Here is a 15,808-nt window from a genome sequence, read left to right as displayed (position 1 = left end):
GAAGGGGTCCACAATTATGTAACTGAATTCCTTTCCTTCAAACTGATTGGCATTTGCATCCATACTCACATTAGAACTAAGAATAGTTGTAACAAGCTCCATTGACTCATGAGCTCCAGAACCAAGAATTAAATCAGAGAGCACTCTAAAGGTAGATTTGGATTTAGAATCTTGCTGAGTCCAAGGGGTTGACTATAAATGAGTTAATACCTAAATGAAACTGAAAATTCCTTTCCTTCAAACTGATTGGCATTTGCATCCATACTCACATTAGAACTAAGAATAGTTGTAACAAGCTCCATTGACTCATGAGCTCCAGAACCAAGAATTAAATCAGAGAGCACTCTAAAGGTAGATTTGGATTTAGAATCTTGCTGAGTCCAAGGGGTTGACTATAAATGAGTTAATACCTAAATGAAACTGAAATTCTAGTAGAAAAGTATCAGGATGACTATTGAATAGGTAACAAAGGAAGTTCTCTACAATTCCACACTAAGGAAAATGTGCTGTACTTAAATATCATAATTAAATAATCACAATGACTGACATGTTGTTCATTACTATTTAGTCAATACTCCTCTAATTCATGACCTGGAATTAAAAGAGGCTAAGTTCTCTTCTCTATTAGCAGATGTGTGAGCCAACTATGTACTGTAATGGAGCCAGTATTGTGCAACTAAATTCTTTGAGTTACCAAGATTCCATCACAGAATGCAGCGTATTACCTTTGGAGAAACACTGACCTGAGTTCCAAACACAAAACTGAGCCTGAAATCCATGAGACTATGCAAGCTACTTAATATGTGTAAACTTCCTTACATAACACATGCTTCACATCCTGTGTAAAGATTAAATAAGATAAAAGATAAAATAAGCATTGTGCCTAGGGTAGTGCCTAGGAAGCTGCAGATTCTCAGCAAGTATTGGTCTACCCCAGATATTTGTCACTCATGGACGACCCTTACCAGATGCAGGTATTATTAACCAGTCTGGTGACAGACAAGTCTAACACCAGGGCCACTATCATCACACAGACACACACACACACACACACACACACACACACACGAGGTGACAATGCTGCAGCATGTAAGGCCACTGCTCCAGTAGAATTACAGGCAACAAGGTGAAGCAAGAGAGTTCTACAGCACAGTTTAATGTGGCACTTCTGTGACCCTGAGTTATGCTAGGCATCTCTATTACCTCACCCCCTTTCCAACCCTAGTGAATCCTTCTTTCTTGTAAATCTACATTCAACTACTTGCTCACCCTGAATTCAATAGACTTTCAGTCAAGTTGAGTCATCCTTGGCATTTCCATCAATTTCTTACCCAAGATTGTTTTACTTCTGTAAGTTTTCTTTTTCTGAACACAGACCGCATAATTGCTGTGCCTCGCCCCATCTTCACCTCCACTCCCAGCAAAAGGGGGTTCAGTGATTAAGTGATTGTGTTATCCTTTTTGAAGTGCTCTGTGTTCTGTGGATGAAAGGTGTTTCATGAGTTCAAAGCATTCCCGTTATTACTTGTCCACTACTCAGGACAATCGGAGAAATTTGGCAACAGCTTTTTCTCCTTGGCAGAAGAACAGGCTGCTTCCAGGGATGGGAATTAGGGGTGGGCGTATATTCAATTTATTTGGGGGTTAAGGTCACAAGCAATGCACAATAAAAAGTTCTTTGTCTTTTGAATAAATACAAGATTTCTGATTTAACTGGTCATTTCAGAATACTAGCATCTATTCAGTTTTTAAATGTTTGAAACACATTTTTCTGTAGCGTTATAAAAAGACTTTATTAAGGTATACATTTATTATCTAAAATTTATATTTCAGAGCCATGAGTCTTTACTGTTCAAGCAAACTTTGATGTAGATTTTGATATTTTTCATAAATCATATCATTCTCGGTGAGTCATTCCATAAAGATGCATTTGTTGCTTTGAATAACATAGTAACTGATGTGCATAAGTTAATGCAAGGACACAAGTCACCACTTACATGAGTGGTCAGAATTTCAGGACTACTTTCTTCTAGTACAGAATTAAGTAGAAATCATATATCTGCAGATGTGATTTATTCTACTCACATCCTGGAGGTGTGTCCAGTAATTCTTTAGCTCACCCCGATAATTGAAATTCTCTGCCACTGTTGGAAACTTAGGTCTCTCTTCAGAAAAAGTTTTCATGGTATAAATTCTGCTTGTGCATAAAGCTAGAGCCTTTATCATCCATGATGGGGGTTTTCTTTTGCTTATTTTAGAGTGTTTTATTATGCATATCCATTTTAATTAATTTTACTCCAATTATCTTTCCTTTTAGACAGCTTTCTGTTGTTGAGGTAGTGTATTTTTTTTCTGTTACAAATTATGGCTACCTCCTATCTACAAAAATCCACCCACTTTGCTCACATTTGCTTTAACCTCAAGGAGCTGCTATAACAGATGCACAACCAGAGGTGTGGAAGTTGCCATTGTATCATCTACTGTGCCATGTCTGATCCTGAAACAACAGGTGTAATCAGAACATAAGGGAGCTTCTAACAAAGTGAAAATTAATTGAATTTCCATTTTGTCTGACAGAGACTGAAGAAAGCTTCAAACAAAATCGTGTAACTTGAAGTGTTCTTTATATAATTAAATGCAGTTATCTATGCTCATTTAACTATGCTTTGAATACAAATGCAACTATTTTATAATTTTATGTATGTATAAAGTTTACTATATATATATATATGGGGGACAGAATTCTTCTACATTCTCCAGCTGTCCCTGAATTCACCAACTAGTCCAGGCTGGCCTAAAACTCCAGATCCCCCTGCCTCAGTCTCTTGAGATAACATTCCATACAAAATTTTAGATCTATAATTTGGCATAACAATACAGCATGTTGTGCCTTATTTTCTCTGTCTCTCTGTCTCCCTCAGCACATCACCACACACCAAACTGGAGTCCTCACATTGTTCTCATTATGTGTTGCTCTTCAGGCAACTCCAATCTCTTTCATGTTCAACGTCTATGTACAGTCTGTCGTAATCTCATCTACATCATTCTCAAATTGATCTCCTGACTCTGGTTTAGTCCCAAAGACTAAACCATCGTGCATTTGGACTTCGTCTCAGTTCTGGCCTCTGAACTGATAAAAGCATCAGTCTTCACGCACCTGCTGCAGGTCTCTTCTGTTTAACTCGTTGTCTCTTGCTGTGGAACACAGCTTGCAGGTTCACAGGTGACTACTGATGACAGTTTCCAAAATATCTTCACTTTCAATATCAGCATCTGTTGTGTGTGCACGTGTGTGTGTGTGTGTGTGTGCGTATATGTACTCACATGTTTGCTACTGTTAACTGTTTTTAAGACGGAGCCCCACTCTGTAATTCAGGCTGGCCTTAAATCTGTGGTAATCAGGACTGCGGTCATTATTTATGACTTCCTCTAGAGTTATACAGAGCTCAGTCATAAGCTCTACACTGTACACGAGTATGTACATAATAGAAATTATATTTTTAAACAGTGAATCTTTCTCAGTTCACTGCCAAACAAAATCTTAAGTCCCCAGTGAATGACTTGCAGAAACTACACCAATAAAACAGCTGTCTCCAATGTAAACTACTGCAGCCATGCAAGGGGAGCTCCCAGGGCTGAAATGCAAAAGAAATCCAACTGAACCCTAAATTCTGCTCTGCCAATTTCTTTAAACTTGTACCTTTTTTAATATCAACTTAGGTTCAAGTCCTCCCTTCCATAGAAAATACAGACTTTCTTTGTTTTCAAATGCATAGACATCTGTTTCATGATTACCACCAAGAGCAGTCTCATCTCACAATTGGTCCTATCACATGAAGCAGCCAGAACAAAAACCAAGAACAATTATATCAAACCCAGTGTCACCACTTTTAAAAGCCACGATACAACCTTCTAGTATGTTTGTGGTGGCACATGTCTGTAATCCCAACACTAGGGAGGCTGAAGCAAGAGGATCGCTGTGAGTTTGAGACCAGCCTGGGCTACATAGTGAGTTTCAGGTCAGTTTCAACTACACAGTGAGACCCTGTCTCAAAAATCAAAAAACAAAACAAACAAAAAAAAAAGTAGGGGAGATGATTTAGTTACAGATAATTTGAATTCTTTTTTTTTTTGCCTTGGACAGACTGGCTACTATATCCCTTTATGTTACAAAATTTAAAGATATGATTATTATAAATCTTTGTATTACAATAAACCAAAACTATCTTTTTAAAGGAAAGTTTGACTGAGGTACTAAGTCACTTTCTAGTCCAAGTATTGTATTATGCCCTTCTGCCGTGAATCATAAGTTGATATCAACCCTACTTTAGCTTTGATGATGTTTGTGTCCATGATTCTGCATTTGGCTGGCAAAACTTTTTAAATAAACATCAGTTATATGTTGTGAATATAGGTTTTTTTTTAATTCACAGAAAGACTTATTAGAAGTTTAGTTTGGGTTTAAAAAATGTTGTTTACTAAAATAAAAAATGAAAAATCCTAATTCTTCCTTATGCTTATAAATTTATGTTATCAATCATTCCATCTACTTATAAAGCTCATAGAACTTAGCAGTTTTTTTTTCTAAAGGGCCTTTGAAGAGTATTTGGTTACATTAACAAATTTAGCTAAATATCTCCAAACATGCAGCATTTATAAAACTTTTGACTTTTACTTTTCTCTCAAATATATTTTCCCTAACTTAATACAGTTTATTAATATTTAAATCACTTATGAATTAAATGTAGTGAGTTTAATAAAATTAATATCTTGACTCTCTTTATTCATTTTGTAAAATTTCTTAAAATCACAAGACTGAATCAATTGCTCAGTCACATATTTTCCATTAGAGTTAGAGGAGTTGCCAAGTTTATGCCATATTCTCTTTCATATTACAACTATTTAAAACATCAATACAACACTTTTAAACCAAAAAGCATTAATACACTATGCTTATAACATTCATCAGTAGTATTTTAAATTCAACATTAACATTTCAGCAGAATAGATGCATTGGATACTCTGTTATAAAGTTCAGTCATTAAAATGAATGCTTGTGAAATCTACCACCTGAGTCAAACCATAATAAGCAATGAGATCTGAAATGAGTCTACCTACAAGTTCCACTCCTAACCCAGCACCCTACCTCTACGTTGAATCACCAACCAACGTAAGTATTCAAATGTCTTTCAGTTTATCATTTCCTTACTTATTTTATGGGTATAGTAGTTTAGCATTGTATGAACCGATTCCTAAAGAAGATATCATTTATGTTTTTCACTTTGGTGGCTTTGTGCAATTTTTTAAAAATCTCTGGTATCCAATTCTAAATAATCTCATATTTGCAATTCTTTCTCATGAAAGACCTCAGTAAACTGGCTACTCAAATCTTACCCTTCTAAGACTGAGAGAGATTATTCTTACTTAACCAATACTCTACTTTTATGTTCCCTATAAAGAGGTTTCAAAACTTTAAAAGGAGTTAGTGTCTCTGAGCACACTGTAAAAATTCACTAATTGGGGAAGTTTGTGATTCTTACCAGTATTAATAATTTTATTAGACATTATGCTTTTTTCTTAAAGTATAGAAATGTACACATATCTAACTCTTAAGACATATCTATTTGATTTTAAACCCAATATTATATATACACACTTAAATACAAAACTTTGTAAATTGTTAAGTCGAAATTTATGAGATGATGCTTCATTTCATGCTTAAGGGACAGTCATATATTACAAACATTTGCAATATTGTGTCAATATTGAGAGCTCTTGAATTGCTTTATTTGAGATTATTCTCTTTACACAAAAAAATAAAATGAATTTACCTAACTTTAGAATCGCTTCCACATTCCATCAATCCTTATAAGTTGCTCACAATTATTTTATCAAATCCTCACAAAAAAGTAATATATTTACATTTACTGAGGTTATTGGATTTGCACTTAAATGAAACAAAATAAACGCTCTTCCTTCTGGTTCGTATCAGGTGTTTCTTTATTATTTAATCTAGCAATTTGAAAGTTTAGGCAGGAGTATTTGGAAACCTAAACATCTATAACAAACATTCCTTTTCTTCTTTTTAAACTTAGGAGTCCTCAAATTTCATCATGTTTAAGAACTACAAACTAGGATTACACATATAGAGATGGATATTTTTCTTTACAAGAGATTTGCCAGAGTTATAAAAGTAACAACAGTACATGATTTTAGCTCTAAGCAATATCAACAGAACCCAGTCTTGCTTTTATGCAAGTGTATTCTTGATGTTTCAAACTCACTACCATGGAGGACCTTCTAAACGTTCAGCCAAAGAGACAGTTTTGTGAAGGATTGCCTGCAGCCCTACTCATCAATAGAGCAGAAAGCTCTAACTGAGGAAGTCTGAATAGTTGTCAGGAGGTCTTAAAATATCACCAAATTATCTGTGAAATTGGATTTTGGTGACATTGTGGGAAGGGACAGATTGATGTTTTAATCAGATTTTGTAAGTCAGCACTTCTGAACATTTTTTATGTCATCAAACAAATAAATTTTGTAATATACTTGTATAACTCACCAAGGAAAATGGAGATTTAGAGAAATCTAAATGACTACAGTTTAAAATTCATTATTTTGTAATGTAACTATAAGCATAAAATGTAAAGTATTAGAAAACATTATTGTTAAATGTGACTAATACTCACATGTTCAAATAAAATATTTTCAAATATTTAATGAGAATCTTCAGCTTTCATTGGCCAACATGATTTTCAACAGAAAATTTAATGTTTAAAGTGATTAGATGTAATTCTGATAAAGGCTTTTTAATAACGATATACTGAAAATCTTGAGAGTGACTGGTAATGACAAAATTTGTACAAAAATTATAAATCTAGCCCAAAATAAAGCAACAGAGACTGGATTTACCTTTCTACTTGAAATGATAAATCCACTCAAAGTATATCAAAGAATTCCATCAAAAACACTAGACTTCAGGTAGCAAAAGATTAGTGATAACCCCCAAAACAGAAAAAAATAAAGAAAGTGAGCCCTCAGACTTTGACAAACTATAGGAAGAAACAAAGAGAAAGGAAACCACAGCCAAATACAGGACTCTCTGAGTTGGGGAAATGGACGCAAGAAATGAGGGAGTTCACAATATACCAGAGAGAAGAAAATTATACAGAAAGAACTCTGAGATTTGCAAGTGGTGACTCAAATGTATTCAGCACTAATTATTGGATTCAATGAGAAAAATACCCAAGTCACAGAAAAAAATCATCACAAAAAAAAAAAAAACAAAGCAAAGAAAAGCAATAAAGCACTAGGTGAAACAATGAGGAAGATCTTTTCATCTAGATCATTGAAGGTAAATGTTTAGAGACCAAGTGCCCAAACTACAACCCAAAATCCACTTATTTATCACAGAAATCAAACCTGAACACTGAGGTTTTAATTTAGAAAAAACAACTGTTAACCGATGGTTGGCTGTTGGGGTAACTTGGCTTGCAGGCCGACAGAGAGGGTCCTGTGTGCCATAGGTCACCACCATTAATCTAGACCCACATATCACCATGTACTAAATTAAAATCAAAATTAATCAAAACTCTAAATGTTAAAACAGAAACACTTAATCTGCCAGCAGATAAAATAGCTAATTCTTGAAGACATATGTGTAGGCAAAGGCTTTTTGAATAGAATCCAGGTAGTACAAGAAATGGTAAGAAAAATCAACAAATGGGATTATACTAAATTAAAACAGCTTCCAAAAAAAAAAAAAAAAAAAAAAAAAAAAAAAAAACAAAACCAATACAGTGGACACTACCTACAGAATGGGAAACAGTTTGCCAGCTATTCCTCAGAGGAATATCTAGAATATATAAAGAACTTAAAAGGTTAGGTGCCCCAAAATAAAAGATTTTGACCATGTAGTTAGCAAACCATTAGCCCCAGACTATGCACTGTTCTGAGCTCACCTAACAAATTGTAAAATCAACAATGAAAGGAGCGAACTACTTTTAGCAACAAAGTACAATATTTATAACACCATAAAAATATTAGCATTAAAAATAAAATGCATAAGGGGCTGGGGATTTAGCTCAGCAGTTCAGTGGCCTGCCTTGCAAGCACAAGGACCCGAGTTCAATCCCCGGTACCAAAATAATAATAATAATAATAATAATAATAATAATAAATAAAATAAAATGCATAAATGTTGGCATATTCAGTAAAGTTGAATTTAGTAAACTAACATACAGATATCAGTTTCATATTTACATCAAAAATAACCCTATTCAAAAAGAAATCAATTCCATTTCTAATAGCTTGAGAAGGCTTATATATAAATTTAACCAGAGGTAAAATAACTATACAATGAAAATCATAAGGATTCAATAAAGTAGAGAGGATGGAGAGTAATGGAAAGACATCCTGTTTGTGGCTTGGGAAAATTTATGTTGAAATGTCTACATTACCTGTTATGGTATAAATTGGATTAAAAATGTCCCCCAAAAGGATCATGTGTTCAGATGTGGGGTTTTGGGAAGGTGGTTCGATCATAGCAGAGCAGTACTCTTCAGGATATTGATCCACTCATGAATTCATAGCTGAAGGCACTATTAGGGAGTGGGCACTAGTTGGGGGGAGTGGGTTACTGGGAGCATGACCTGGGTTATCTCTTTGCTTTCCCTCTGGTTTTCTTCCTGTTGTTCCCTAGCCGCCCTGGATTGTACCTTCCCTCCATCACACCCTTCCCCCATACTGCTTTTTGCCTTGGAGCCAAGCAACTATGAACTGAAACCACAAACTTTGAGCCAAAAGTAAGTCTCTCATCCTCTAAATTGCAGGTATCAGATATTTTGTCCACAACAAAATGCTAATATGCTACACAAAATAATAAGTAGATTCAATGCACTAAGTACAAATAGAATATTTCACAGAATAGAAAAACATTGAAAATTCATATGGAGCCACAAAATCTTGAGAAAAAAATTAAGTTGGAAGCATACATTCCTCATTTCAAATTATATTGCAATACTACGGTATTTAAAACAGTATGGCACTGCAATAAACCATACACATAATTCAATAGAATAAAGTCCACAAATAATCCCAAGTATATATGGTCTGCTCCTTCTTTTAACAAGTCTCATTGTGTTGTTCAGACTATCCTCAAACTTAGGATTCTGCCTTCTTAGCATCCCCAGTAACTGAGATTGCAGGTATGTGCCTGGTCTACTATTTTTTTGATATGGGTATCAAGTAAACACAATGAGGAAAAGATTATGTCTTCAATAAATGATATTGAGAAAGAGGATCTCTACACACAAAAGAAGAAAATTGGATCTGTACCTAAAGTCATATATGTATGTGTGTGTGTATGTGTGTATGTATATATATATCTCAACTCAAAATTAATTATAGACACATATATAAGACTGAAACTATGAGTCCCCTAGAATAAAACAAAAGGGAAAATCTTCTTGAGATTGTTTAGCAATTAATTTTTTGACTATCACACTAAAAGCTTAAACAACAAAAGGGAAAAAAATGAAACTACATCAAACTAAAATTTGTCTGCATAGCAAAAGAGCAATCAACAAAATGGAAAGGGAATCTATGAATTTGGAGTAAATATCTTCATATCATATTTCTAAAAATGCATTACTATTAAATATATATAAGGGACTCATACAGCCCAAGAGTAAGCAAACAAGTAACTCAGTTTAAGATTAGGCAAAGGATCTAAATAAATATTAATCAAAAATGATACACATATGACCAACAGGTATAGAGAAGCTGTTTTCTGTCAACTCACACCTGTCAGGATAACTATTCTGAAAAAGACAAGCAGTAATAAAGGTTTGGTGAAGCAAAAATCAGACCCTCATATGACAATGAACTTACTCAGGAATTAATCTTGAGCTTTCCAGGCTCCAGAACTTTGAGAAATGTTTATGTTCTTTATGAATTACCCAGTTTCCAGCATTGTTGTAGCAACACAAATGAACTAAGTCAAACATAGAAGCTGAAAGACAGTCAGCACCCTCATCTTATGTAATTATGATGTAGTTTTTCAGGCAGAAGGAATTGACACTAGGAAGACCACAAACCTTCACAAAGAAACTGAGAGCTTCAAAATAGCAACAATACTCATAAACATGCAAGGTTTATATATGATTGTTTCTTATTAATTTAATCTATTTAAATAATTGACTATTTGAGTCACTGGCATCTCCACATAGCTGTCGTAGAATTTGCTGGGGCCTTCTTCACGGGTGTGAAGGCAACCCTTAAGGAAAACTCATTGTACGAGCTGGGGAAGAGGCAGGGGTGCCAAGCAAGATCACTGGAATAGGTGCTGGACAAGTTGGAGTGGTATGTGCTATAAGCATCCTGGGAACGTCTCTGGCTGACAAGCTTGCCCTTGTGGAAATTCTGGAAGATAAACTCAAGGAGAAATAAAGAATAAGCAGCATGGAAGCTTGTTTCTTCAGACATCTAAAGTTGTGACAAAGATTACTCTATAATCGCCAGTTCTAAGACTGTGTGGTAACATCTGAGTCCATCAGTAAGAGGGGGCAGTTGTCTCAGTCTAGAGAAGAGAAACACTAATGTCTTCAAGTTCATTATTTCTCAGATGGTCAAGTACAGTCCAGATTGCATTACCACTGTGGTTTCCAACCCAGTGGACATTCTTACGTATGTCAGCTGGAAACTAAGTGGATTGCCCAAGCACCGTGTGACTGGAAGTGGAAACAATCTGCATTCTGCTGGATTGTGTTATCTATGGCTGAAAAACTTGACTTTTATCTCAGCGTATGCCATGGGTGGATTCTTGGAGACCATGGTGATTCAGGTGTGGATGTGTGAAGTGGAGTGAGTGCAGCAGGTGTTTCCAGGAACTGAATTCAGAAATGGGCATGGATAATGATAGTGAAAACTGGAAGGAAGGGCATATGATGGTGACTGAAAGTGCCTGTGAAGTCACCAAGCTAAAAGGATACACCAAGTGGGTCATTGGCTTAAGTGTGGCTGACCTCGTTGAATCTGTCTTGAAACCTCTATTCAGGATTCATCCAGTGTTAGCTGTGATGAAGAGCACGACCAGCATTGAGAATGAAATCTTCCTGAGCCTCCCCTGCAGCCTGGATGCTCCACAATTAACCAGTGCTGCGAACAAGAAGCTGAATGATGAACAGGTTGCTCAATTCAAGAAAAGTGCAGATACCTCGTGGGATATCCAGAAGGGCCCAAAAGACTCGTGACTATTGTACTCTAGGCTGGAAAAGCTTAAAAACTACCATGTGACTAATAGTGTGCCTTTAGCCCTCATCCACATACATGGGTCATAGTTTGCTTCTTCCTTAATATCTGATAGGAGCTCATAGAATCAAAGCCCATGCTTGAATTAATGCTTGTAATATGAGCTCTTGAACAAATAAAACTATTGTAGTATAGAAAAAGTAATTGATAACTTAAATAAAAAGGCCAGGATGTAAGATTCTATTTTAACACATGAAATAGTATTGTTGAAAAGTAGACTGAGATAACATTTTTGTGTACTCTACATCCCAAAGGAATAAAAGCCAAACAAGTATTCTAAGGGAGGAGTTTAAGGCAGCTTTGAAAACTTAGGGAGACCCTGTCTTAGAAGGAGAAAAAGGAATTCAGCTCCAAGTTATAGGTTGGATCTCAAGTACTGCCAACAATAATAACAACAAAATGGACTGGTAAATCAGACTTCATCAAAATTTACAACCTGTGCTTGCAAAAGACACTATTAAGATATTGCAAAGATAATCTATAGGCCATAAGAAAATATTTGCAATTTGTGTATCTGACAAAGAGTTTATATTAACACCTTATAAGCGATGTCAAAACATAGTATTAATAAGTAGTCAAATAAAAATAAAGATCTGAACATGTTACAAATTTATAGATAACAATCACTTGAAAATATGCTACCTATTCTTTAATGCATAAATTATAATTATAATGAGATACTTGTGCACACGGTTGTGTGCAGAATGCTGAAAATTGAAGGTTGGCTGCACCAGGGATGGTGAGGATGTGAAGAGACTGAAAGCTTATACATTACTGGAAAATGGAAGCACCACTTAAAATAACTCAGCAATTCTTTATCAAGTTAAACACATCTACTACGTAAGCCAATCATTGTTCTCCCAGGTATTCATCTAAAAATACACCAAGAATATGGTCACACAATGGTCAGTGCAACTTTATTCCAAATTGCAAATCATATTATGGATTATTACTTAGTAATAAGAAAGGGTAGCAAATAAATTAAATAAAAATAAATTGCAAAAATAATACTGAAGGAGTTGTAAGTTGTAAGTTGTAAGTTGCAATAACATGCAATAACATAGGTGAACCTCAGAATTACGCTGAATGGAAGAAGCCCAGCCTCCCCGACAAAAAAGCAGAGCACATATCCTGTGATTCTACTTATATTAACTTTACTTTTTCTCCATTAAGATTATTGATACATTTAAGGTAAACAATACAGTTATATTCATCACTGGGATCTTGTACCTTTATATGACATATCTTGGTTCTTATTTTTTCCTCATTTCCCTGAAGCATAGCAATTTTTTTTTTCTGTAAAGGCTCTGCTAGTAAATATTTGGAGGCTGTTATGTTTCAGTTACAAAGATTTGACTCTGGCATTACAGTGCAATGAATGAGTATGGCTGTGTTCCAATAAAACTTTATTTATAAAAACAGACTGTTGGCCCACAGGCTTTATAGTTTGCTAACTACTGTTTTAGGAGTGGCAAACTAACCCATAGTGATAGAAAGCAGATCAATGTTGGCCAAGGAGGGGTGAGCATCAAGGGGGCAGGAGGATTTGAGGGAGCAGGACCAAACTTCCATATGTTCACTCTTTTCATTGTGGTACTGATTTTGCAGTTATATACACACATCACACTCGTCAAGTTATATGCTTTAAATATGTGCAGTTTATTGTATGTCAATTACATTTCAATAAAGCTGTTAACAAAAAGCAAAACAAAAAACCTTGGACTATTTTTTACATCCATTCAAAACTTTGCAACATTGACATTTTTAGTTTGAGAAACCAACAGCTCTTGTTTTTCTCCCATTATCCAATGTAAGACTGAGATGAATTTCAAATCCAATCACACTTTTCTGTACCAAGTTCTGTTTTGTGTTTTAAGTGAAGCTCTCACTTGCAGTCTGTCTCTGATGACACTGCCACTTGGATGGGAACATCAGTCACAAACAGAGCTACTTATTGTATGGAAAAAGAGAATTGGATGTTCACCTGACATATACCTGTCCCTGCCCTGCCCACTGCTCACCTGAGGAAAGCTCACCTGGGGAAACTGTTGTGGGCAAACAACACTGGGATACATAAAAAACACACCAGCAGCTCCGTGGAGCTCTTTATACACAGGCAACTAAATGTCCTTCATCCAGATGTACAAGCAGATATAGCACCTCTTTGTCCAGGTTCATGGAGTTCAGGAAGGCCAATGATGGACGTGGCTCTTGGTCTCTGCCGGCTGTTGAGGTCACCATGCAATGTGAATGAGCCCCAAGAAGCAGCCCGGGGGTACGGCCACTTCAGCCACAACCAGATGTCCAGTGGATTAAGTAGTCTTTACCCCATGCCTGCCCTTCATTCACAGCACAGCAATGCCAAAAAAAAACCCAATAAACTATATTTTAAAGACATCACTTATGAAGAATTAAACACAAGAATTACATTTTTATTCTTGCTGCTATTCTTAGCATATAAGGCTTCATATTTATTACTCATGCCAACCTTCCAAAAGGGCAATATCCCATCTACAGATGATTAAACTTGGGAGCTAAGAATGCTTAAAAGCTAACTTGGCAGATTTTTAAGAGAGAAAAAAATTACCTATCTCTTTGTACCCTGGCTCAAGGCTACTTGGTAGAATCTTTTCTTTTTCTATATGCTCAACACACTAACACTAACACTACAGAGAATTCCTCATGTAACTCCATCCATCACTTAACTAAACTGACCACTTCATCCAGAGTATTTTAGCCACTGCTGCCCCCCTTCCAGTGTTCAACACCTGCAACACTTATGCCAGGTGACCTATTAGTAGGCACCCACAGTGGGTTAGGCTAGTTATAATATTTATTAAGCACTTACTGAGTGCCAGATACTGTTTTAAACGTTTACACCAACCTCATAAGGCAGACTCTATCATTACCCTTATTTTTATAAAGAAACTGAAGTACACAAAGCCACTAGGATTGCTGTTGCATAATTCTATCTGAAATGATTTCATTATATTCTCTTGAAGGCGGCGAAAACATGAAAAATTCCTTGTCACTTCATATGGGAACTTTCTAAAACTGTATGCAATTTAGTGTAAGGACACTGGCTTAGGACCTAGATAGATTGGATAAAGATTAGATACAGATTGGAATCCTAGGTCTGCTACTTCCTAACTGTTCAACCACAAACAATTCACATAATGTGCCTGGGCTCTAATTTTCCCAACTTCAGGATTAATTAGAGTAACTATTAAGTTATCTATGAAGATTAAATGGAAGCAAAGTACTAAATTAAATGTGAGTGGTATAGTTATTACTTTAAACTTACACAAAATTTTCTCTGGTCTCAGTATTAGTGGCAATAGATTTTTCCCAAAAGTTGCTTTATGCTTTATTTTTACATTATGAACCCCATGGGTCTTGTAATTTACTATACTTCCTCTTTTATGTTCATTGTTAATGTGGCCCATTTTTGGCAAATGTGCTTATTTTATTGCTCACATTATGCACCCTCTTTTTCTGTGGCTCCCCCTATTTTCCTAACATATGATTACCTTGCCCCATATGCTTTCTTTTAAATTTATTTTTACTGTGGTATATTTTATCTTATTCTGGAAGCCACCTTAAATTTTGCTTTTTCTGTTGCTGTTGTTATAGACTAGGTATCTGTGAACAAAGTAAAAGGAATGAAATAATGGGTTAAGAATATACATTTACCCTTTCTGTATCTTTTTTCCTACTGAAAGTTGGAATAATGGCTTTATGTTATATGAAACTACAGATGTTAAATAGTGCACATGATGCATTTTGTCATTCAGCATAACCAGCAGTAAATAAATGTCAACTGTTATTATCCTGAAATATGTACTGTGCTTTTCTGATCCCTTTGTTTGCTTTTATTCCCTTGGAGTTGTCTAAGCTATACTATAGTGCCCAGTTCCTTAATTTGTCATATCTTTCTTTTTAGTTTTCCCTCTCTATATAAAAATTGTATTATTCATTTAAAATAAATGAATTTATGCTCAGACTTATTGTGAGTATAAATTCTTTGGGGCCAAACATAATCATATATCATAATGTTTGAAAAACACCATCTCTCATACATCTCAGTTGAGCTTCACATTTGAAATCAGGGAATAGAACACAGTATTGACTAGTACAAGATTTCCCCTAGTCAATATGGAAAGATTCAACTCAGTGATCCATTAGAGGGAATATTTAGATATGATAAAACCAGCTTTCCATTTCCATGATGAACCTGAATGTTGCTAAATGACAACACCAAACTTTGCAATAGACCCTTATTACCTAAAGGAGATATAGTTCAAGCCTCCCAGTGGATAACTGAGCCTACAGACAGTGCTCAGCCCCATATAATCTATGTTATCCTTACATATACATAACTATGAAAAAGTTTAATTTATAAATTAGACAAAGATTAGCAACAGTAAACATGAAGATGGAACAATTACAACAATATATTGCAATAAAATAGCTGGCATCCTCTACTTCAGAATATTGG

The 15,808-nt window shown here is 35.3% G+C and overlaps 1 pseudogene; it reads left to right on the top strand.

Moving 5' to 3' along the window:
* LOC104855341 overlaps positions 1 to 11,339 on the top strand; it is a 61,402-nt pseudogene extending 50,063 nt beyond the window's left edge.
* The last annotated feature ends 4,469 nt before the right edge of the window (positions 11,340 to 15,808 follow it).

This window comes from Fukomys damarensis, unplaced genomic scaffold, assembly GCF_012274545.1.
Source record: "Fukomys damarensis isolate Sample0158 unplaced genomic scaffold, DMR_v1.0_HiC HiC_scaffold_9, whole genome shotgun sequence".
NCBI lineage: Eukaryota > Metazoa > Chordata > Mammalia > Rodentia > Bathyergidae > Fukomys > Fukomys damarensis.
The sequence above is the reverse complement of the archived record's forward strand: the minus strand, read 5'-3'. Positions and strand labels throughout refer to the sequence as shown.